General features: G+C 34.0%; 1 protein-coding gene and 1 long non-coding RNA gene across 7 annotated transcripts in view; both read right to left on the reverse strand.

Moving 5' to 3' along the window:
- LOC138123069 (multiple PDZ domain protein-like) overlaps positions 1-27,119 on the reverse strand; it is a 336,364-nt gene that overhangs the window by 85,920 nt on the left and 223,325 nt on the right. The gene's annotated exons all lie outside the window — the stretch shown is intronic.
- LOC138123080 (uncharacterized) lies at positions 427-3,734 on the reverse strand. Its single transcript, XR_011156701.1, has 3 exons — positions 1,059-3,734; positions 620-1,003; positions 427-562 (listed from the first exon to the last, which is right to left on the reverse strand). It is a non-coding gene; the product is annotated as an uncharacterized lncRNA (long non-coding RNA).

A 27,119-nucleotide genomic window follows, 5' to 3' on the forward strand; every position in this document is an offset into this window, starting at 1 on the left:
TCAGATAAAATGAAAAACAAATAAAAGCTTACATAAAATTTATATGTACAGTCCATTCACTTTTGTTTTAGACCAGAGTAGGCTATGGAAATTTGGCGAGTTGTATGGTAAGACTGTGGCTGAATGACAATATACATCATGTATAATATTTGAGGTTACACTTTCTTGTCAAAATTCATGACCATGTAGCCAAGCATTATCATTTTCCAATTAACTACATAGTTTCGAGGACTCAATAATGTGTGTACAGAGTGATCAACAAGAAACCAAATCAAGAGTGCTACCTCATCTTTTGTTTTATCGAAACGTATTTCTATCATGGATCAGCCGCTTTTATTTACTTGCTGTGGACACTCGTTTTGTTGGTTGCCTACCTCTCAAAAATCTATCATTAATTGCCTTTATAATAATAGATTTAAAAGCAAGTTATAATTAATTATTATTTATTATTGATTAAGGAAAAAACACACAGTTACACAAAATTCCTTCATAAGGCACAATCTTGAGTTACAAAATTTTAAAAATACATAATTATTTTTCACAATTCTTTGTTTTGTTGTTTCTGTAAGAAAAGTGTAAAAGTTATTATTCTCTAATTTTTGGGTAATTGAGAACTTACTCGTATCTTTTCTAGCAGTGTTTAAAACATTTAAATTACTCCAAGGTCAAAAAATAAGTTTTCACAAAAACTGCTCAAAATATTCTCCATTGTGGTCCAGACAGAATCAAACTCGCCTCTCATAATTTCAAAAGCCCTTATGAAGCTGTCAATTTGTTTAGGGTAATGTGTGGGTTTTATTTCTTGCAACACACAAAGGGAAATAAATTAATATCCTTCTTAAAAAATTTCTGATAAGTGCCATAACACAATTTAACTTGTTGTCTTAAACGCCTTATGGAAGTTGAGGGATGTTCCTTGATAATTTGTTGAACATTTTGCACTATTTCTAAAATTTGAACTAAGGACTGACCTGACTTCTTCTTAATGATGGGTTATGATTTGCTAAAATTAGGCACTATAATTTTAAGACATTGATAAACTTGTTGATAACCAATACCATCAGGTTCGGACATCTGGCTTAAAATTCTTCAGTGCAAGGGGGTACAAAGTAAGGCCAGTCTTCATTTTCTTGTTTCACCCTCTTTCGAAAATAATCTAATAAAAATGCCTTCTCTTTAATGGTAAAACCCATTTTACAACTTATTCTGGGATAATTATTGCTTACAACTTCAATAAACGTCTGTAAACTTTGCCGAAATCGAAGATTTGTTTTCTAGGTTAAATCACTTAAATTGTCAACAACAACCTTGAATTTTGAAATGTGACATTTCAACGAAGCATCTCCGTACCAGTAGCGTCGCGTTTGGCAATAAAGATGATAATTTACTTACTCTTACAAATGTAAAATGTTGCTCTTGTTAATCTTATAAATTGTTTCCCTTATCTTATAATAATAATAAAATGCACAATTATAATTCCAACGTCTAAAATTCATAAAGTATCATTTTTATTAAGTAGCGTTTGAGACCATAAATTGTCTACGCCCATGTTTTGACCGCTTATGTGCATATGATTTTGCTACGACGTGACCGATAATTTGCAACGCTTGCTCTGATTTGGATTCTTGTTGATCACTCTGTATTTAGTGATAAATGTAAATATTGCACAAATTTAAAACTAATTTACCTTAATACTTAATAATAATGTCAAATTTGACACTGGCAGTTCGAACAATTTTGATTTTGTTATTTTGACATAGCCCCGATACCAACATTTAAAAAAATTAAAATAGCCTACTCTGGTCTAAAACAAAAATGAATGCATTATATGTAGTGGATTAAATGTCATCAACTTTTTAGCCATTTATGATACTAGTTTGAAATGTGCATGTTTAACGCACGCACTACGCTCGCATTATCTACACGAGTGTTCTACAAGTTTTGTTCAAATTGATTCCATAAAATGTAATTTTATTTGTGCTGGTGATGGTGCTTGATGATGTTTGTACAGCATGTTTCGAGGTAAATTGATAAGAGGATATTCACTGAATAATCTCTTCAATCACTGCACTTACTTCTTAGATTGTTTTCGATGCCATACTTAAAAATAATCTACGAGTATAAAGCGAATATTCAGAACACGTTGAAAATTCAATCGCTCTGGTTGAAAAGTTTGTTTTGAAGCGAATGCAGTAGGTTTTGCATACTAACTAAAATAAGTCCAACAAATGAAATTTCTAACGAAAACCACTCAAACACACGGACTAAGCCCTCTCCAACCAAGTACATCGAGTTAAATAAGAGTCCTTGAAAACACCAAAAGCAGCTTTTTAAAAAACACAGCTGCACTAATTGAAATTTATGTGTATTTAATAAATGCGAGGATCGTTCCGTCAGAAAAAAAGAACAAACAGAAGCTACAAAGCTAAAACATGCCAATTAATTAGAAGTAAAGTTATAATACTTTTTTGTCTGTTTTATTCCATTCTTTCGTTAATAGAAAAGAAAAGAGACATTCCTGTGATGATACCTTACGATAGCTACAGGGTCATTATAAATGATTGTCCCATCGCAGTTGGCGTTGACAACCCACACAAATTTTGGATGTGCCGCCAGTCTCGCAACGTTAGACAAACTAGTAGACAGATTTCCATTACTGCCGGTAGCGTCACCTATCGACGAGTCTCGCTCATGTAATGAGGCTTGCGGCACATTCAACTACGTCACCAACGCATACTGCGATGGGACAATCATTTATAATGACCCTGTACATGAAAATATTGTGTGCGTCAGAAAATTTCAATTTATAGCAGCAGTCCTACAATTAATATAGTTATGCAATAATTATATCCTCTATACAAATATTGATAGTGGCCATTAAAACTTTCATCACTTAATTAGTTTAATGACTCAACAAGTTCGTAATTTATTGGAAGGAGTTTCGGATTGATTTGGGAATAACTTAGAATTAATGATGTAGTAGGTGCCGAAAATGAAATCTACATTTTTTATTATTACATTAGTGCCGAAATCCGTCAATTTCCTACATTTTAGAGTCGCTTTCCAGATAATTCTTTCTTCCCTTTTTATTTTAATTAGACCCGATGCGTGATTAATCAACATCACAGAAGTCGCTGTGAGTGTCACGTCCGAAAGTGACGTTGATTGGAAAATTCATTTTCAGTTGAAGGAAATGTGAGATTCAAAATGTCATTAAAAAATCTGTAGCGTAACGATACTCTGAAATTAACAAAATCCTCTCGACGTTAAATACCCACCCTACTTATATTAATGAGGTCAGAGTTGTAAAATGTGCCCTGTTTTGTCGAAATCTGATTAAAACTTCCCATTTTAAAAGTTGCAATAATTGGAAAGTAGGTTTTGTGTTTTAATTGGCAACAAGACAGGAGCACTGGATTTTTCTTCTAAAGCGGTTTTGTTGTAATTGTAACAGTCCGTTATGGTTCCAAAGTACTGTATCTAATTACAGAAAGATACTTAACTCATTAGGTGCGAAATTATAAAACGATTTATTCTTGATTAGGAATTAAGAATTCATAATTCAAGTCTTGATGCATATGTCACGGCAAATTCCGTTGGACTGACGGACCTAACCAAAGTACACATTGCAAACGCCTTTTTGCCAAAGTCCGAAATAATTTTTAATTTCGAGCTCTACCTCCACTTCAATTTTAATTTTAAAATTCGATATCTCAGGAAATTTCCGTGTAGAGGTCACACAAAATACATGTATCGGGTGTTCATTTAAATTAAATCTATTTCTCTTCAAAGTTGGCGTTGAAGAGTCGATTGTGAACGCAGTCTGCAGACTAAAAACACAAAAAATGCAAAATGTGAGGTTAGATTTAAACAGCTGATCTGCAATGGGTGGTGCGTTCACAATCGACTCTTCAACGCCAAGGAGAAGATACATACATTAGAATTTCTATCAAAACTGCAAAACAAATGCAGAAAAACGGAACAAGCGGAAAAATGAAAATTATCTGAAAGTGTTTCTTTTAAAAGATTCTTATTTACTACAGTGTGATTGGAAAAGGATGAGGACAAGTTGAATTTGGCGCCATAAATTATAATGCGTTTCATGTTTTGTGTGTGGCAGTTTTGCTTCGGAAGAGCATCGCTGGCAAGATTTATCCTTAGGTTTCCGTCAAACCAGGGTCAAAGCCATTGTTTTGATTTCGTTTGTCAATTGTCACCAATTTGCAATCCCCCATGATCATATCAAGCTTTATTTTTGCTGTCAATACTTGTTACCAACATGACAAATTATTCACTAGGCGCCAAATTCAAATTGTCCTCATTCTTTTTCAATCACACTGTATATGTATCACTCAAAATTTTATCGTTTATTTTACGCTGGTGTGGTAGCAATTTAGACACCAACAAGTTGTCTGGTATTCTTCACTTACTCATTTTTTGCTCACAACCACAGCAACTAGCCAGACTCTCCATTCGGTGGTTATCAACTAAAATATAGTGGTCCAAGAATTCGAAGGTTATCTTGCACTTTAACTTCAACTAGTAAAGGGACCATTTGGTCCAACAGAAAATATCGGTATAACAATCAAATCTTGAAATTAGAATCTAGAAGTACATGGTCATCGTCCGGTACCAAGTTATTTACCAATTTATTAAACGGGTATAAAATCTCTTATTACTACTAAAGTTGAGAGTAAGAATATTTATTTGTCCTGACATCAGAAAATACTTCTCATTGTTAGAAGTTTCTTGACAGTCAGTAGAATTTAAATTAAAGATTGTAGGAACATCCTTGCAACCTAAATAATTTGTGTTTCATTTACGATTGATTTTGTATTTAGCTATACAATGCGATCAAAAAGAAAACAAATCAGAGCCGGCGTTGTAAATTATCGGTCATGTCGTAGCGAAATTCTATGCAAAGAAGTGTTCAATGCATGAGCGTAGACAATTTGTAGTCTCAAACGCTACACTATAATAAATCATACCTCATGAATTTTAGACGTTGGAATTATAATTGTGCATTTTGTTATTATTATCTGATAATGGAGAAAATGTATAAAATAAACAAAAGCAACATTTTACATTCGTAAGAATGGGTAAATTCACCAACTTTATTGCCAAACACCACTGGTAAGCAGATTTTTCGGGAAATGTCAAAGAAACGTCAACGATATGTGTTGTTAACCTAGAAAACAACTTTTCCATCTACATTTACTTTAATTGTAAGCAACAATTATCCCAAAATAAGTGGTAAAATGGGTTTTACCGTTGCAGGTAAAGCATTAATTATTAATAATTAGCTAATTTTTAATAGATTTTTCGATAGGTAGGCAACCAATAAAACGATTGTGCATAGTAAGACTAAATATACATATGAGTATGAGTCAATCTAAGAAAAACTTTTTGATAAAACAAAAGATAAGGTAGCGCTCTTGATTTGTTTTCTTTTTGATCATTCGGTACATTTGGTTGTACAAAAAAACGTTGTTGGGTGGTTATAAGAAACAATACACTTCGTTCACGAGTTCAACGCACCAAAATTACATAAAACCTCATGATTCGGTTCAGGCAACGATCACAAAGTCTAAATTCGCCGATCGGTGTAATTATTTACTTTGTCCGACCGTAGCAAACAGATTTTTTTAAATCGCGTAAAATCTTACGTCTGTTCCGTTTATGTTGCGGTCACACCGGTTACCTCTGACAGTTACATATTTAACACATCCTGAAAGATACCGGAAAAGGCTTTCTGAATTCCGGTGTACCTGCCAGACACACGTTCTAAACCAGTTCGACGGAGGCTCTCCCAGGACCGATACTTCTTGGTGCAAATACATTATTAATGATGACGACCGTTGTACGAGGGCCGCCGGTCGATTTTGTTTATCCGATTAGAACGTGATTGACGCGTTCGCAAAAAAACTGACAACCGACTGATTGATCAGTAAATAACACCTAGGACGGATCCTCGTCCGGAACCGTGAGAACGCGTGTCTTCGTTTGCGCAAACAAAATTAAAATTAATTTAGTCGAAGCGAAGCTACCCCTTGTAAATATTTACTCCGGATTCTCGACTTATTTGTATTGCTCGCCCAAAACCCATTAAAACATTGCACGGAAATAGCATCGAGGAAATTAACAGAAAAATAAGCTACACTTGTTGTTTTCATTAAGTATACCGGTCGAGTTTTACGACGAGAGGGGGTGGTGGTGGTCCGCCGGTAAAGTGGCGCTGGGAGGGTGAAATTCGTTAAAGGACTTTATTTAATTAGGATCGTTGCCGTCATCAATCGGTGACACATCAGGGTGATACGTTTGAAGTGAATTTATTTTGCTTTTGTTCGGTCGGCACTGTTACGAGATTGTCGAGGGGTGGAAAGGGTGGTGGAAGAGTCACGTGGACTCGTACCAGACGTGTTTGCAAGTGCGATTTATTTGTGTCTAATTAGAGGTGTCAAGGCTGAATAGGGAACTGTTTTTCTTAATCTAATCAACAGGACAAATATATGTTCCTGGTAGATCTAATAAATAATGAACGAAGGAAAAATTACACTTTTTTTAATTAAATTGGCAACGGTTAGATCACCTCATGAGGCTCTTTTTGAATTTTTGACATTTATTTGATTGCAAAATGGAGTTTTTACTTATCTCTAATTTATTTTTTGGTGGGACTGATTACTTAATAAGGATTCAATTTTTGGAAAATTATAATAAGCAGGAAATAGGGAGTCTTCATCTCTTTTATAGCCTCTCATATTCTCATCTAATTACGAAAGATCCAGAATTAATATTTATTATTGTTTTTTAAATTAATTACATATGTGTATAAATTACAAAAATAAATTTTCAAAGTTAATTTTGAATTTTTTAAATTTTAAATACATATTTGAAATTTTTACGTGAATAGCTCACAAAAATGTCCCTATGGAAGCTGCCATTAAATATACGCAGAAACTGGGTCGACAAAGAATATTTCTAGATTTCTAGATGAAAAAATGTAATTATTTGTGTATCAAGGCCAAAAAGTGCATATTTTTTGTCCAAGTCTGAGTTTTTTGGCCGAAGCGCAGCCGAGGCTTGAAAACAGGCGAGGGCAAAAGGCACTTTTTGGCGGAAATGCACATTAAATTTTTTAGGCGACCGCACGACCTACAAAGCAAAAGACATCATTGGAAAAATTACAAATTTATTTTGTATCTAGCTTCTTCAAATAGATAAATTTATTAATACATATTTATTATTGTATTTGTTATCAGCTTGCCAACAAAACTAGAAATTTACTATTTGCATACAATTACTTATTTACATAATTTATGCTGACTGGACAATTATCGTCTACTAAACAGACTAACAGATGGCGCCACGGCCAGCGTCTGAAAAAGTGCGTACGAAAAAGAGTTGCTTTTCGTCCGCTTGTGAGTACGTAAAATTACTGTTTTCATAAAGGTGACTAAAAAGTTATTAAAAATCATTTAATTTTAATCCATTTAACGAATTTCCATTTTCAAAAGGAATGTCAAGAATATTCTCGATTTATTTCTTGTATAATGATTATAATTAGAACCCGGATGTTTAGGCACTAAAAATGATTTAAATGGGCAGGCATAAAGGCATTAAAAATTCGAAAATAGGCATTTTAAAAAAATTAATAGACATTGTTTAATGATTTTATTACATATTTACTTTTCATATAAACTGTACAATATAGTAAAGAAACATTAGATATTTACAAGAATCAAAATAGGCATTTTTAGGCATTTTGCCTGAACATCCGGACTCCAATAATGATACATCATACACGTTTCACCACTTTTGGCTACGCTTAATCAAATTTGGTACAGTCAGGCAAGGCCTAAATTCTCCTGTTTAGAATTTTACATGCCATGCTTCTATCTATACGAAAGCCATATATTTTTTTAACTTTATTCGCCCGTCCACTTAAATGCAACGTTAATATTTCCAAGCACTTCGAGCTTAGCTTGCCGCCATAAACGATCACCAACATAAACGCTTTAAAACCGAAAAGGCAAACAAGCCGACAAGCCCCCTTAATTGGGTTTCGCAGCAATATACGTTTTAATCCGGCGCTGAAAACCCCACCCCCTTTTATGCAAACATCATATACTTCCGATGCTTCCATTTAACATTTCTCTATTTCGTCGTTAATATAATAGCCTCGTCACGGGCACCACCGTACCACTTCGATCTCACGTCCAGGACACTTTCCTCCTGCGAATCGTAAAATATTCACGATCGGAAGTCTTCTTTTCGCCAGTCGACATTAGCAACCATTGTGATTTACAATCGGCGAGAAAGAAATTGGGATGGCGCTGGCACGCTTTATGTCGATAACGTCGGTTTATTGCATAATTAAATTCATTACGACTCGTAAATTTAATAAAAGATGGTGCGAACTCGGAGATGAACGAGCTTTCGGTTTTTAGTATTTCCGATCGGTGGTGTTCCCGAGTTGAGCTATTATTCGCGGGGCGTTTAAAGAAGTTAGTGGTCGAAAGCGGGAGCCGCTGCTGCAGAAGCCGCCCTCTCCCTGTCTCCTTTGACCCAGTTCACCGTAGGATGTTACAGGTTACGGGGCTGCGAACAGGGGAGACGTCGTGCATCGTGAATAGCAAAAAGTAGCAGCATCCCCCGGCAGCTCCTCGAAATTTCATTTTTTTTTCGTCGCCGTTTAAACGTAATTAAGAGGAATTTTGTACTTTTACGGCTGGATTATTCAGACGGGGCAAATGAAATTTGCCGGAGCACACCCTTTTGCGAAGTGCATTTCCAATGTTTCATCTTAACGAGCCAATTAATCCGATCGAGGGAACGCATTTGCATGCATAACGTGGGATCTGCAATTTGAACGTTCGCCTTGGCGGCTGAAATTTGTTCAGATCGACCTCCGATAGGAGTTTGTGGGTTAACGGAAGGACCATTTCGTTACAACTAAAAACCGTTGGGTTTATTATAGGCCAAAAATGATTGCAGCATCTTTCATATTTCAACACTTTCTTGTTCAAACCGTGTGTGCATGTTTGCATAACAAATGTATGTAAATATTCATTAAGTTTTCATAAAGTCTTTAAATCAACTCTCTTCACCGGTTATTTGCATTCTCGCTTTTTAATAAAAAATCGCTTGGAAAATGCCGAGAGTAAATTGGATTTTAATTTGAAATAAATAGAGGAAACAACAGTTTAGATATTTAATTTTTTATTAAACGTGTAGTTGTCAAGAAATTTGTAATAGTAACAGTAGGGTCAATAGTTTTATTGTAATAAAAATCTGGAGAGCGCCATGTTTTTGTGGTTTGTTCATTTTTTACAAAATCAAAATTCCATCAATATTTATTTTGAAATTTATATTTTTCGTTTTTAACAACGTCACTGACTTTTTTCTCCATATTCATCTAATCATCAGAAGTGGGATTGATCAAGTTTAAATTAATTAGTAAATTCTAAATTTCTTGTCTTTTCATCACACTACACTTGTTATATTCCTTTCTGGTTACATTTTGAAGCGAATGATGGATGTCCAGAACACAAATTAGGTATTTCTGTTTTAAAGAAAGAAAGAGAAAATAAGACACTTTTTTTATGTTTTTATTTCATATAAATAAGTTTAACAAATGTCGTATGGTACTTATGGTAGCCTGATTAGTTTTTGTTAATCTGTAAATTAAAAAAAAATGTTTATAAATAATAAATTAATAGCTGGTAATCAGATTATATAAAATACAACAATCATGTCATCAAATATTAATATCACAGTAGGTAAAATATAGGTACAAGGTGCAACCAAATTTACTTCGGAAAACTGAAACGTTAGAAAAGAAATGTTATATGCTTACTCTCTCAAGAAAACGTTAATTAGAAATAATTAAATAATAAATAAATTGCACTACCTGTGTATTTAAAACTTTTCCTGATGTATTTTTTCAATGGTAACATTGTATTATTATGTAAAATAAATTTGTATTAGAACGATTGTAACGTTTATAACATTTTTAAGTAACAAAAAATCATGAAATCTGAACATTTTTTTCTTATATGAAATAAAATACATTTAATTAAGATACATGGTTTATAGAAATTATTTTATGATAATTTCTGTGTGATTTCTAGATTAAACCTTATTTATTCACTTCAGCTTTCAATATTTCACATTCAGACACGAATTTGTTACAATTTGAGGTAGGAATTTCAAATGATTTAGCTAGTTTACTTCACAGCCGCTCATCAGCGGAGATAATAACTTCACGGACGCTCCTCAGCGGAGATAATAACTTCACGGACGCTGGTCAGCTTCAGCTCGTTAGATGCCATGGCAATGTGACACTTATCATTATCAATGCAGCACTATAATGTCATAATTTACGGACGTTTGAAGAAAAACAGTATTTTTTTCAAGCAGTCTTGACGCCATTTATTAAAATGGAAGAACCCCTTATTATGCCATGCGAATTAAAGATTTTCCTTTCGTCGACTTCTGAATTATCTTGTTCTGAATTTGTAGAATGTAGATTGATAATAGCAATAATTATGCTGGCCTCAATTACCTCTTACAATAGATTAGAGAAGCTGTCAGGATGCTTGATGCTTGGAGTAACCTACTACAATAAAGTAAATCGCTGTACTTAAACTGTAAACGAATGCTAACCAATTTTTAAACTTGTGAGAAAAAGATTCTTGCAAAATTATCAGTAATTCAAATCTTTAATAGATGCCATTTTTCCAGTGGTGCTGTTACAAAAGGTCATTCTTAAAATGGTCGTATCTTTCTGTTTATCAAATTAGAGGAAATATTAGTGACAGATGTCACATAAACTTGCACTTAATGTACGAGTACTCTTGAAAAAGGTAAAGGATCATTGTGTGGGAGGCTCTAACGAGCATTGTATACCCACACATTACTATTATGGAACAATGCAAACATCATGTTGGAAAGTTGACGACGTAATTGACGAATGCAATTATTCCTTTTAGGTAAAATGTAACAACTTTATTGTAGTATCAAATAATCTCTGTCTGTTCGGTGCTCAAAAAAGTCGAAGGAAATCAAATGAGAAGTGGCAAGTTATTGCCAGCAACAATAATTTTGATAGGTAAGTATTTTGTAATAGTCTGAGTAAAAAAAGTGTAACAAAATAATTTTCTGAACGTTACGAGGGAGAAAAATCTGCGGATATTTTACTAAAAAGCGGACGATGAGGGACGTTAGATGCAAAAAAATAACAAAAAATCTGTTTTTGGAAGGCTCAAGAAACTGAAGTCACCGACACACATTGAGGGACAGCAAGATAATAATCAATAATTCCAAAGAGTCAGAGAAAGACAACAGCTTAGTTTCCAAATCAATCTATTTGGGGTGAAAATTAAATTTGAACAGAAAATTTTGGTTTAGATCATAACTCAAAATAACATTTTAGTCGTCCCAAAAGACTTGAATCCTAACGTCCCCAAAACTAGTCTGATTGGGGATTTTTGGTTGGAACTTTAGTATCAACAAAAACGTGGAATAAAAAATACAATGAAAGAAGTTGATCAATTTATTTATTAAGATGAAAAATGGAACGAGATGGCCATTTGTGATTTCGAAGTATTTGAAATTTGCTTCGAATAATTCAGACTTATCATCTAGGTTCTAAAAAATGTACGTTATGATTATGAATCTACACGACTAACGATTTTGTCCATTTACTTTTGCAATAGAAATTATCTCATTGAAGAGTAGGTGTAAAGTAAACACATAATGCGCAGAACCTCTTTCATAAACGAGATAGCAATGAGATAATTATGGTGGGTTCGCAATGAGGAGTGATATTGCCACTCTTAACAGTCTAATTTAAAAGACTTGATTAAGCAAGGGCCATAAACTCCAAACACAATAAAGCGGACACATTTTTCCAACTGGATCCCATTCCACTCCGTCCGCCTTCTACGCGTACCTAACGCAATTTGATGTACCAACGACCAGGAACCCACTTTGGCGTGCAATTACCTCTACCATAAACCACCGCAGGAAAGTAGTGTTGAAATTAAACTGCGAACAAGCCGGCACTCGGAGGATCAAAGAGCGAATTGACCGACATTAATTTTATCGTAACGTAACGAAACGTAATATTCCTTCCGACTGATGGACAACCGCGGCAAACAAACGTAACGTCGGTACCGAGGGTGAGCCGCGGCCCAGCCTCATTCTGGACCTCTGCCAAACCACAAGAAAAGAGAAGTGAGGATACTCAAGAGTCGTTTTTATCGCCACCGCAGTCGCATAAATGAATATTCCGCCGGTCCAAATTGAAATCCTATAGTGAAGTCTGTGGTCGATAAGGGGCTTCATCGTAAAAAATACATATATTTCTTGCGTCTAGGTCTAGCCGTGAGCGTTACCATAAGTATACGTCGAGATAAAAAAAAAATTAAATTAATTGCGGGTTCAGATTAAACAAGCCTCTAATGGTGCTCGAAATAGAACGGAATCAAGTCGAATCGGAACTATATTGGAATAAACCCAAATTGACTTGTCCTTCATTATTTGTTCGATGGTTGGCTGATCAAATCCTATCAACACGGATGTAATTCAAAGTTTCTAGTCGACTGGAAATGGATGTATCTGAGTAATACGTAGGACTCGACGTGATGAAGGACAGAAAATATTATTACATCGTTACTGTTGCAGTTAGATTGTCATCTACTGTGCAAGTAGTAGTACATGCATTTTACAAATGCAAAAAGATCATAAAGCTTTCCGATGTTGCCAAGAACTAATACCAGCGTTTCGACAAACTAGTAGATCATTTGAATCAACATCTACAGGATTTTACAAACAAGTCGGAATTCAAATCAAATGTTTTTGTAAACACTAAAAGTTTTGTAAGAATCGCATTGCCTGATCTGTTCCTTTCTTTCCAATGCAACATAGTATTGATTCAAGAAAAGCTATCAGAGTTTGTGATTTATAACTCGACCGCCTAATAACTTTTGTTCACTCTTGCTCATTTTCATTGCGTCTAATATTTAAAGCTGAAGGATTATTCTGCTCTAAACTCCTGAAACTGCTGATAAAATCGAGTGTCGTTTTTTTACTCATTTTAGAAATAATATTCATGCGTTGAATTGTATATATAATCGGACAGAGAAATTACAATTGTGACTTACTAATCGTTGATTTAGAATATAAACTGTTTCCATTCGATTACAATTTGAATTTTTATCTAAAATAAAAAGGAGTTTGAAAGGAAGCTTAATAAAAAAGACGCAAAAACTGCTGCGCTTTATCGAAGCAGAAACTAATGAAATGGTAGAAAAGAAATTAAAATAGCAAACAAACGTGATTGAATGACAGTGTTGAAAAATCGAAATGCGTTTGTTTAGATTAGAAATTAGAAACTTTCATCCTCCTTCCTGTTTTCCATTGTTCGAGGCATTTTCCTACAGCACAAATACTGGAGAAGAGTGTCTGTATTAATGAAGATTTTATGACTGGTTGTTGTATTGATCGAGCTTTGTGTACTATAACTTTGATTAAAGAAGGTAAATTAATACTATGGAAACATTTTATGGTTATTAAGGGAACTCGTCTAATTATTACACTGAATGTTGGAATTGTATCCAACGACAACAAAATATGTTACCACAAGCATTTTGATAAATAGTACATAGACTTAATGAGAATGTGTTTACCATATTATCTCTTGTTCATTTAGAAATTGTCATTTATTGACAGCAATAGTGTCTCGCGACTCCCCAGAAAATTAATTCACTTGCATTTTCTATTGCGTAGATGTGAGAGATAATAAATGATGAACCACACTCGGATAACAAGATGTCGCAGAAACTTCATTTAAAAAAGCTTTAATTCTATGGAGCTGAGGCACCAAATGAAAAAAAGATTTACAAAAACCTAGACATATTCGTCGAACAGACATAGTACGTTGCATGTTAGGTCTGTGCTTATGCACAAAGAGAAGGATTTTAGTCTTAAACTTTACACTGACACTGGTTACTTTTACAAGCTATTCGAATGTCAATTTGGAAAACGTCCCTTTAACGCACTAGTGCGAATATAACTTTTCTTTTCGGACTAGCGTGAAAAGAAATTTATAAGATAGAAAGAAGAAGATAATCAAATCCAAATTTATTGCAATCTTGCAACTGCGTTTAGGTCACTTTTCACAATAGCTTTTATAAAGGATTACACCATCAATGGTTCTCTTTGGGATGATTACTGTGATGTTTGGAGCAATATTTCGTCTGCTAAAATAATGTTTTGACAACACATTCAGAGTAAATTTGCTTCAGATTCTAACTTTTACAGAAAAAAAAAGTACATTAATTTTTGTGACAATATAGAAAAACAAGAAACAATAGTTATTTATGGTAACAACAATAGATGAAACTGGCAACAGTGGCATCTGTTAAATAGTTGTTGACGAAAAATGAGAGGTTTGTAACATATTGAAAATGTGGTCTACGGCAAAAACTGTTTTTTCTCCAGGAATTCTTCTGTTGGTAAATCACTTTGAACAAGATAATGTAATTGCCTAAATTGTAAAGGCAACGTTGGTTTAAGAGAACCTGATTTATTCTCTTTTTGTCATTCATATTGAAGTGAAAGTTTTTTGCTAGAAGATATATTAATATTCCGTAATTTTTACTGATTTCTAATAATTCCAAAATGTTTACTCTTGTTATTGTATTTTTCTGAAATAGTTATTTGGATCACAAGTCCAGAAAATGATATTTTGCGAGTGTGAGTGATATTGCGTAGCCGAGGCGAAGCAACACGAGCACTCGCAAAACATTTTCTGGACGTGTAATCCACAAAATTTTTCATGCCGACAAATTTAAATCATTTTTAAAAAGTAAAAAATTTGTTTCACAAGTGGAATCGAACCCGCGACCCACGCGTCCCTGCGCCGAAACGGAGTCCGTTCAATGCTGCCTGCCCATTCTCTAGTCAAGGTCACTTTTATAAGTACTAGGCCGGGAATTTTACGTTCCCGGCGGATTTTGAATCATGCAAAACCGTCGATAACGGCCGGCGGCATGAAAAATATATGTTTATCATCTGTGTATAATAGAAGTCAGTCAACGTTAACTTGTTCCAAAATGTCTTGAGTGTAACCAAAAACTCGGTTTAAGTTTACACAAACGTGTAAAATGTAATCTCATACAACGCTATAGTGTAGAGGACACTTTGAGGTTTGGATTAATGCAATAAAATCCATGTTTAAAATAGTCAGCATGCGATATTTGCAAGCGAGCAATAAATAACCTTCAGTTTCATCAGATAATTTTTTAACAATTTTTATTTTTTAATTGAGCTTAAAATAATATCCTACAGTTAAAAATAAGCTGACAGAAATAGTATATTGTGCAATAAGTGCGGAAAAGTGCTAATTTCTCACGAGTGGGAAATAGTCCTCGTACGTCTTACAAAGTATACCTACTTTTTCTACGACCATGTAAATGATTGATAAATGAAAAGTGAATTTACTTTTTTGATCAACACAACGAACAAAAATTACAGTTTAAGTCTTAGGTTAACTTGTCACTTGAGATTTTCAACACGCGCATGTGCAGAACGGGAATTATTTTCCCATTATCATTTCTGCTGCGACCAGTTGCCAATTTAATCAGGCGTAAATCACGAGAAAAATGGATCTTTCACTTGTGATCATAGAGTAAATAGTACATGCTTCAATGAGCGTATAATGATGGTTATTATTCAAGAGGATGAAAATTGCAATACGATCCGTAGGCGAGTGGTAGAATCATCCGAGTGAATAATAGCCATTATCCGCGAGTTGAAGACTATACTTTTTCCACCACTATACCAAGAAATAGTATATTATGTTATGAGAAGCAAAAATGAAGTTTTATGTGCTGCGGCTGGTAGATTGGCTGCCGAACTCAGTGACAGTTTAGCATTATCAATGCAGCAGTGCAATGTCATATTTTACGGACGTTTGAAGAAAAAAACAATTTTTGAAAATTGAATTTAATTTGATTTTTAATACTTGACAATTAAAATTGTGCCTCGTTTAGTGGTTGCTACGCGATGCGCGACTTATTGTTTACAAACGCATCCGATTGGCGATCGGCCGTTGTAGAATGAAAATACGATATATTCTAACACGGGGCGTGGAATTGATATCATTCTTTCATTAAATTCAACAAGAATGCATTCCATTCTTTAATAGTTGTGGAGGAAAATATTGTAAAATGAAACAAGTAACAACTAATTAACATAAAATGCCGCTTTAGGCCATCATGCTTTCACTGTATCAAGAAAGATTTGCTTTTTTGTTACTGCTATTAGCTAGAGTTAGACTTTTTCTCCACGTGCCAGGAGGTCTTAACGCCTTTGTCGCCGAACCTCATCTCATTTAAAATTGTATTGGCCTGTTCCCTCCCAACAAAAGCGTTTTGTCGTGTGTTCTGTGTTATCTCTTACAATTTCCCCGCGACGTGTGAACGAACGTTTATTGTTGTAGTCTTCGAGCGCAAACAACGGAATTATAATCTATGATGATGACAAATGACCTTTAACTCGGAAAACAATTTATTCACGATGTCTCGCGTCCTTTTTTTTCCTCTTTGCGAAATATCAATTTTGTCGAGGGCGAATGAAAAATAGACGAGCAACAACAAAAAAGGAGTGCAGACCCCGAACGTTGGCGAAGATAAACCCGCCACCATTCACTAAACGTTTGCATTTTTTCACGGAGAGAAACCAAGCAGGTCGGTGGGTATCTTATTGTTGTGATTGTCCAAATCGATATTTTCGATACAGCGTTCCAGATAAGAAAGAGAATTTTATTCAAAATGATCTCCCTAACGCGTCGACCTCCGCGTCTGAATGACACAGGTTTTTATCGTGAACTACGCCTGATGGATAATCAATAATATTTTCTTCGAGTTAATTTCCATTTTTCCCTCTTGAACGGAATTGTATTCCAAAATATACGAAAAAAACTGGTTTGATCGGGACAAAGGAGTCGTTGACTTGTCAAGAAATATGAGTTATGGGATGTATTATTTGCTACAGCAATAAAGAAACTGCAACAGCAAGGCGTAATACACACCGAGTGAATCCATCTAAGATATTGCAGCCAATTTATGGGAATATTGCTTAATATTTATGTATGCGCATGTCGGGATAGGAACGATGCATTTTTATTAAATTTTCTTTTATTTGTCGAACAGAGTAGTCTAGTGTAGAGAATTTATTGAATGAAGAGTAAATGCACTCGCGTGAACTAAATAAAAACTGAAGTTGAGAAGGCAAGTAGTTCATTTTAAAAATGCCATATAACACTTGCTACACGACAAATGAAAAAATGCAAGAAAGACAAAGTGATAAATGACAGTAGATGTACCAACTGGACGGTTTTATAATTCAGGAAGTCTACAACCAAGAAGAGAAATGATGAATAATAGTTTCACTAAAATACTTCAGTTCATAAATTTTAGAGTGAAATCGAGCTGCAGTGAAGCGAGCCTCTAGGACGAACTGAACATGCTGCTCCGGTTTCACGAGTCGTATCTTCGATTATTAATCACATCACGAGTTTATATTTGATGTGATAATGAACGAATAAATGAAGAACATTTAAATCCATAAACAGAAGTGTTTTCTGGGACCCATTTATTGATTATGTACTTCCTTATATCAGCGATATTTCCTCAACGATTAGCACACCTTTTTGGGGTTATAATTACCCAATTTGAAGAACATTTTTAGCTGTCAAATTGAATGAATGTCGACGTTAAAAACGGACCACAATAAGGTGATATTTCCTTTTGTCATTTATCATGACTTGGATAACTTCATTCTATCCTGATTCAGCAAATTAAAATTGTGACACATGAATTATCCTTTGCTAAAAAAAAAATAGTATATTATTCAATGAGCGGATAATGATGGCTATTACTCGTGAGGATGATTTTGTGTCACGAGTCAGAGGCGAGTGGTTTAATTCATCCGAACAAGTAATAGCCGTTATCCGCGAATACAATACTATACTTTTACTTCATATCATTGCATTAAAATTTGAGATTGGACATTAACTAGTTGCTACATGATATTTGCAGTGAGTTTTGAAATTATTATTCAACGGGCCGTGGGTAATGAATCCTGTTATCCAATGAAAAACACTTTAATAATTACAGTATTCCTAAGTCCAAATTTTAACAGAAAATGTTAATTTAAGGATGCAGTATATTAATACTAATACTGACATTTTAATAACGGAAATGGGGGTTTCAAATGAAGCAAAAAATGTTATTCCTCTGAAGTTTTTATGTAAAATTAAAAATAAAAATGTTTTTCCTCTTGTGAACTCAATCCGGGGACATACTGTAGACAAGAAAAAAAAGTAAAGCCAATTTCGGAATAATATTTATCTTTAGTGTGTACTGTGTCTCTTTCATATGGAAGGGAATTAATAAAAAACTTCTTTTTTTATTTTAATAATTTAATTTTAGTACGCGATTAAGTGATTAGCAAGAAATTTTTTTAAAATCAAAATGTTATGGAGTTGATTATGTTGACTTCTGGCAGTCTAATATGTACATATTTACAAATATTTTTGTGCATGTGCCTTTGCAGTAATAACTTCGGCTATGATTAAGTTTATGATCTGTGTTGAGGCACTAGGACGACTCGAGTTTTTATGAATTCTAGAACTTTTAGGAGTCCTTTCAGAAGAAAATTAAACTCACTCCAACCAAGATCACAAAGATTTAAGAAAAAGTTTCCAGGGTGCGAGAGAGAGAGGGAAAGAATTTCACTACATTATTTTATAAAGTTGACATCAAAAGAGAATGACACAAAGTTGCAGAGAAGTTTTGTAAAGCTGAGTTGTGTGGCTTAAGAAAAGTCATTGTGGGTCATTGCAACCTTTTCAATGTGGAGTACTTAATATTAAACATTTTAAATTCACTCCTACGAAACAAAGACAAGCACTGGAAACTATTGTGTACAAATGTGAATCGGCTAAAAAGAAATGTTTTCTTAGCAACTGCAAAACCGCATTCGTTTCAGAAAAATCATGAATTATTAAATATTTCAAAATGTAATTTTAAAGTTTACAAACAAAAGTTAAAAAGGCTTTTTTACTTTAAGACAACATACACAATAAGAGTTGTTGTACATGAGGGTGTAGTTTCTTAAATTTCATCTTTACAGGTAGTTGTTTCTGTATAAAATTAATCAGTTACATTTTTGTAAGAATTTAAAAATAAACTGGTTTCTGCAACTCACTTCAAACGGTGTACGAACATTTTGAAAAACTGTTAATGCTTAATTGTTTCATTTCTGGCACTATTTCCGTCAAAAAATGTAATCCAATCAGATCGTTGCCAAATTTGAATTTCAACTCCAATGATAAGTAAATGACAAAGAATATTGATGGAAAATATTTGAAATTCATATTAGGCAGGAATCTGATTTGGCCAAATTTTTTGAAAGAAAAAATGAAAAATAATTCAGAAAAAATCATGAATCAATGCTTTTTCATGTGTGTTAGTTATCCAAAACTTGCTACTTATAGAGTCTCTGACCAGTAAAATGGTCATAAGTCACGCGTGTGTTTATAAGTCATAACTCACGTGTGTGTTTTATAATTATAAGTCATCATAATTCACATGTGAATTATAATTTTAACTCACTGTTGAGTTACATTTACATTTTTTCGCAATTGTTGCAGTAGTTGGATAAAATTTTGTATGCCACTCATGTGTTGTGTTCTATGTCACTTGAGAAAATTATATCTAAACTTTTTCTCGCCTGACTTATAAACCAACATAACACACTCGTACCATAAATAATAATTTTCAGTGAGTACTTAAACAAAAATATTACTAGTGAAAACTGTTGATCGCTTTCAAGTAATATTAGGGCTGAATATGCAAAATGTCATTTTCAGAAAACTTCTCTTAAAAATCAATATATTTATTTTTTCCACCGAAAAGGCAGAATGCATTCTTTACAGCATTATATATACCCATGCCAAGAATGTGATAATAACATTTCAAATTGTTGACGCTACAGTTCATATTTATGCATTCGTAAAGTTTTCTGTATTTCTGTATTTAATTTAAATCAGTAACTGCTTATCGAGACTAACGTCAATCCAGCGTACGAACATTGTGAATAATAGAAGATAATATCGATCGGTTGTTGATGATAAGTTATAAACTGAAAGGGTAAATAAAACATTATCAAAGTATTAGTTGCTTTTTGATTCTCCATAATCCCATATCGAAAATCAATCAATGATTAGGTCCTATTGAAAATAACTTCTATGTACGGTGCTGAGTAGTTAATGACTTCCTGCGGAATTTCTGTAGTGCCTCATCTAGTCGAATGGGGAAGTTTTAACTAGGGTCAGTTGGCAGCGGAATGTGAATAAGATCAGATTTTGGGGAAAGCGCGTCCACATTTTCAACATTTTTCCCTTTCCGCGATAAAACTTTGTTTCATTCTCCTTTCTCATTTTCTTTACGACGATATAAATTAGGAAATTTTCGCGAATCCCGAAGATGAAGTGAATGGGGACGGTATTCAGTGCCTGCGCAAGTGAAACGTTTCCTGGTGAAAAGTTTTTCAATTTATTATTCAGCTCGGTACGCGAATAAAAAAAATGCAGACACATTCATGTGTGCGTGCGATCTCAAGTTGCTCTCTCAATTCCATCCGGAATTTGGGAGGAAAAAATTCGTCCTCGCGTCGAGGAACTGTCGAAATTCTAACAATTTGCATTTTAATTATGGAAATGCGGTCGCGACGCTGCTTGTTTGAATACTTGGAAAATAATTACCTTAAAATTTTGGGAGTGCAATTTGAATATCGTCCGCCCCTGCCGCTCCACCGACACATTCAGATGTCTCCACTCGACGGTGGAAAAATAAGGGTAAGACGAGGTCGGTGACATATCATGCCTGAATTTACGTCAAGTGCAGATGCGACGCTTTTCACGGAGATTTTCCGGAAAAACAGCTAAGAAAACATGGCCCCACACACGACGGGATCGCTTTTGTCATCGAACGTCGGTCAACAAATAACTTCTCAATGCAAATAGCCGACAGAGATGGCGTCTGTTTAGCATAGATTGTGTACAGATTGCTCATCCGGGTCAGACAAACTGCACAAGATGGACGAATTTATTAGAACTTCTTGCACACGAACTAGTCCTTATGGCGGAATCGGCGCGGTGCGGAATACACAAATCATGGACTGTTGAAGGCAGTTTTTTACTGTTGAGATGCAAACTTTTCTCTCAGCGATGTTCGCGTGGGGTTGAGGTGATTTGTCGGTTTCAAAATGCAAGGGAGGCAATGATACGGGGGATGATTTCTGACGTGGAACACGAAACGGGGTGATAATCGTGGCGGCTGTAAAGTAGCCGCTCGGGGGCTCGGAGCCACCACCCACGCATTGGCAATCATCTTTTATACGAAATTGTGTCGCATTTGTCCGAGTTACGTTTAGAAATAATTCCAAATGGAAGCATTTTCACGACAAAAAATGACGCAGGTGGAAAAAATTTAAAATTCCCAACTCTGGATACGTTGAAAGTGTAACAGAATCGCCCCGGAAATTTTTTAGAAGCTGCAACATTAACTTTTCTTTTTCCGCTTATTTTCTTGTTTCAACATGTGGTATACTCGTATTCGAAAAAAAAAAAAAAACATATCGAAGATGGATATCGCAACAAAGAGGTCGACTGGAAAAAACTGCTGATTATGTTCCAACTCTACCACGTATGCCTTCAGCAGGACAGTTTATGTTGATTTGTAGTAAGTTATTTCAAGCATGGCTGCTATAAACTGATTTCTGCTTCATAAAGGGTTAGCTAGTGGTTGCAAAGCTCGATCGATTTTGTCTCACACATACTTAATGAAGGATAGGTCAGGAAACATTTTGGGTCAATTAAGAGTCTCATTAGTGCTTTTCAGAAAATTGCACACCTGCAACGAACATCCGGCAGAAAGCTTCAATTTGGTACGGTTGTCACAGCAACAATTTCCGGAAATTTTTAGCCATTTTAAAAAATTGATTCGTATTTAAAATAAATACATCTTCTCGATTAATTACATTTTCTGGTCGAATCTTCCACGTGCCTGGGAAATTTCTTTTTAGTAAATTTTTTGCCATCATGCTTTTGTGGTTCGTCTGCACGAGTGTATATTTCCACAGCAACAAAAGCATTCGTGAGTTCGGGAAATTTTTGAAAATAATTCATGCACCAAGGATAATCTCCCTGAACTGAAGGTACACTATACCTATGCAGGAGCATATTTCAGATTTTTTCTAATAAACCATTCGTAGACGATTTAATTCGTTAGTTTTATTTTCTTCAGTTCCGAAAAAATGTATGACCATTTTATTATTATGTGCGAGAGAGAAATTACTAAAGTGATAATAAATTTATGAAACTTAATGAAAAATATCACATCGAGGCTACATAAAATATACTCGTTACTTAACAAAATATATTTTTCTTTAATGTAAACTCCCAAGAAAATCTTGCAAATGAATAAACATGATCATTGATCAGTTACTTTAAGACTTAATTCAACCGAGATAAAAAATACATCTGATTACCGCTTAAGATTTCAATATAAAACATTGCGTGGGCATTAAATATGTCGTTTAATTCTTTAGGAGCCAGTGACATGTTAAAACAGGTGTCCTTTTAATGGTTGTAGCCATTGGTAACAACACTAAATATGTTAATTCCAAATAATCTACATAAAATGATCTTTTTTTTCCTGTTGTTTTGTATTTAATAGCTGTCACAAAAATAGAATTTTATAATTTATCTCTTGGTATATAAGGAAATGGGAAAAATGTATGTTTATTATTTTCCGAAAATGGCAACAGAAAAAAAAATCGTGTATCAAGTTAGACAAAAATTAACAATTTATAACGGAGTACCTACTAAAACTCATTTTGGTTTTTAACTGCAAAACACGTGAATCATTCTACAGTTTCGTCATTTATTTAGTTTTGAAGTCTTAATATCACAATTTTAAAGAGGGAACTTGATTGTGTATTTTAGGGCTATTCTAAATCAACTTTAAATTAGTTGCTTTGTGATTACTGATAACTCTTTGACATACTCGTGAATTGTAAAATGTGATATGTAAGTATGAGTAAGTCTTTGATATAGAACGTACTTAATGATAAATGAAAAACTATTGAACAAGGAACGATTGTTTATCGACAATAAGATGTCTAAAATTTGGTTGGTGCTTCATTCGGGTTTAACAAGAACAACTGTAAACAGTAACAAAATATCTCTGTGAACACGGATTTTCGCTCCAGGAAATCCCAAAGGATATGGGTGAAATATTGCCGCAAGTCTGCACCTTCACGCCTAGTGACCAAAACCAAATTTGGGAGAGAAGATTTTGTGAATCAGACGTCAAACACTTTAAAACTGTTGTTACACAAGAAAATATTGATTGCTCCACGATAAGGTTCTCCAGGTGTCACACAGTCAAGGGGAAGGTTGCGACTTGTCCGTGGGTGGGACACAATATTTGAAAGTGATTCCCCAATTGGTACCAAAAATCATGAACAGAAGGGCATGTGATAACACTGATAGCTGACCCCGGACTAAAATTTAACCATCAGCTAAGATCCGTATAGATTTCTTGAAAGATTTGTCATTTTGAAAAATTAAAGTACGAAATGGAGATACAAAGGTTCCTCTTATGAACAAAAGTTATGTCACTATTTTTTTGGGATTTTGATGAAGGGTTTTTGGTTAATTAACTTGAGAAATTAGAAAAAAAAAGTAAAAAAAAGTAAAATTGAAACAGAGAGTGCCGTTGTAGTCCAACTCTGACTCACAAGAGTTACATATTTCCGAAGCTTATTCTCTTATATCATATTACAGTTTATTTTTAAAAATCGAAGAGCAGCTTTATTCAATTTCCTGAAAAATTATGAAATTGACATTAAACGATTTCAATATTGTTACAATAAATGTAATATTAAGCAGTGACTGTGCTGAGAAATAAAATTTTTGAATTTTTCTTGTTCCTTGTTTCTGCGTTAAGGATAATAATTGAAGAATCACCCTCGCATATGCAAAGAACCCTGCTCGAACAGTTTGATAAGTGACTGATAGTTCTTGCACCATCTGCATTTGAAATTAACTGAAAAGATAACACAATAGAAAAATTGACAGATTTCAACAGTGCAAAGGTATAATTAAAAAACAGGTGAATTTGAATACATAGCTGGGCTGCGAGTATACCTATAGCTAACGTTGATTGAGCTACCCACGTACGTGTTAAAATATTACAAATGTGCTACATCAAAAAATACTTTTATATAAATAAAGAATTTATAAAATGAAATCGTTATATTCAGATCTCGCTTAATATCCAGACACTGATAATGTGTTCTTTCCAACAACAAATTAGGCAAAACGATGTGGATTGCCAAGTTCATTTCTTTTGTGATCTAATTAACTAAAAATTTCTAGTTGAAGAAACCTCAAACAACTTGACACTTCAAGTAAACACATTTATAAATCACCGTTTTCTTCTCTACTAACTAATTTGGGAGCGTTAGTTTCTATATTTAACAAATAGTTTGTTGTAAATTCTCCCCTGAAATTTTGATAAAATAAACAAAACTTCATACTCCGCTGACTAATCACTGTACACCGTACAATGTATAATTAATCATTATCATTTCCTATCCTCACCAACAAATTATCGAAAATGTATCGCGTAACTTGTGTAAATTTTACTACAGGGTATTTCACAAGTGATAATGAGCCCGGCGGAATAGAAAATGCAACCCACAATACATCAGGAGGAAATGCCGGATATTTATCGCCTCCATGTCCAGGTTTAGGTTCCAATGTATTGTGGGTTGCATTCTCTATTCCGCCAGGCTCATCACTCGTGAAATACCCTGTATTCTGGGTGTCTCAGAATTCCACCGACAAACTTTAGGGTTGATTCTATGATCAAAAATACGCATAAAATTCTTAATACATATGGGGTAAAAAATGCTTAGTTTTCGAGATAATCGCCAAAAAACGTAAAAACAATTACGATCTGAATCCCTTGGATTCTTTATGGTCCGAGAGCTGATGACGAATTTGGAGAAGGTATTTTAGGCAATCAGAAATTTAAAAAAATGTACTATTTGAATGTTAGTGAATCGGGAATCGACAGTCGCTAAGGGCGTTTGCGGTTATTTTACTACTGCGCAGCATATGAAACTTGCAAAAAATTTATCCCAAAAAACAACTTCAAATTATACTGATTTTTTAGTTTAGCATTTATAGATTACAGAAATAAAAATGCCAGATTATTTGGACGGTTTTAAAGTACAACCCGACTGCCCCAAAATCATTTTTTTAGTATACGCAAAAAATATACTTTAGGCAGTCTGAAATTTTTATAGCAGATTTATTAATTGATATTAAAAATATGTGCAAAAGAGCCAAACTAATACGAGGGTTTTAAATAATAACCCATAAGTGCGACAAAAAAGTCTTATGCGTATACATAGGTACGAGAGAGATAGTTTATCGATGTCTGCCAGCAGTAGCTAAGGAAGCCCTCGGCTCCGATAAAACTGTAACTATTAATATCTGAGAAAAATCATCGAAGAGGTCAACTTTGTTTGTAAAAAGTGCATATTGTTCAGTGCTTTACTTATGTTGACAGCTTTTCATCTCCTAATAACGACGTCATCAATATTTTTTTTTAATGACAAGTCCCACTTTTTTCTCCTTTTTCTAATAAATCTTCTCACTACCTAAACACCTAAACTACAGTTCTATCGAATTTATTCCGAACTTTACGAACTAAACTAATTTTAATATAAAAGCCGTAAATTTATTAATGAAAATTCGAAAAATATTATTTCTAAACATAGCAATTTGTTTCTGTTAATCTGAAATCATTGATTTTTTTTCATATATAATACAATAAGTGGTCTAATTTTTTCCAACAAAATTTGTCATTTAAGACATGAGTAGCTTTTGCAACGAAAATTACACGAGTCGACGAAGGAGACGAGTGTAATTTTCCAAAAGCAAAAGCTACGAATGTCTTAAATGACAAATTTTGAAGAAAAAATTAGACCACGAATTGTATTCGACTTGACAATCCACCGAGAAAATTTTTATCGAGTTGACCTAATAAATTTGACGTTTCATTTTGACATAAATTTTTTCACTATAAATCAATTTGATTGGTCCAAATTTGAAAAATGCTGTAATTCGATTGGTTAAAAATTTTCGAGTTGGATTGTCACTATAAATCAATTTGATTGGTCCAAATTTGAAAAATGCTGCAATTCGATTGGTTAAAAATTTTCGAGTTGGATTGTCATATGTAACTTTAATTCAGACAATATTCATTCGCATATTTGAAGCAAATTTTTAATATTAGGTAATTAACATCACATTTATTTAGATAGAATATCTAAGCAGACATACGTATAAGCTCTATAGTAAAGAAAGGCGTTGCTGAAGAAAAGATTTGTTTAACAATCTATTTTAAAAAAACGAGCCGGGGCCGCCCTTAGCTACTGCTGGCAGACATCGATAAACTATCTCTCTCGTACCTATGTATACGCATAAGACTTTTTTGTCGCACTTATGGGTTATTATTTAAAACCCTCGTATTAGTTTGGCTCTTTTGCACATATTTTTAATATCAATTAATAAATCTGCTATAAAAATTTCAGACTGCCTAAAGTATATTTTTTGCGTATACTAAAAAAATTATTTTGGGGCAGTCGGGTTGTACTTTAAAACCGTCCAAATAATCTGGCATTTTTATTTCTGTAATCTATAAATGCTAAACTAAAAAATCAGTATAATTTGAAGTTGCCTAAAGTATGTTTTTTGGGATAAATTTTTTGCAAGTTTCATATGCTGCGCAGTAGTAAAATAACCGCAAACGCCCTTAGCGACTGTCGATTCCCGATTCACTAACATTCAAATAGTACATTTTTTTAAATTTCTGATTGCCTAAAATACCTTCTCCAAATTCGTCATCAGCTCTCCGACTATTATGTTTGTACGTTTCATCAATATATTCCACAAGAGTTTTATGCTT

Source organism: Tenebrio molitor, chromosome 2 (genome assembly GCF_963966145.1).
Source record: "Tenebrio molitor chromosome 2, icTenMoli1.1, whole genome shotgun sequence".
Classification (NCBI taxonomy): Eukaryota; Metazoa; Arthropoda; class Insecta; order Coleoptera; family Tenebrionidae; genus Tenebrio; species Tenebrio molitor.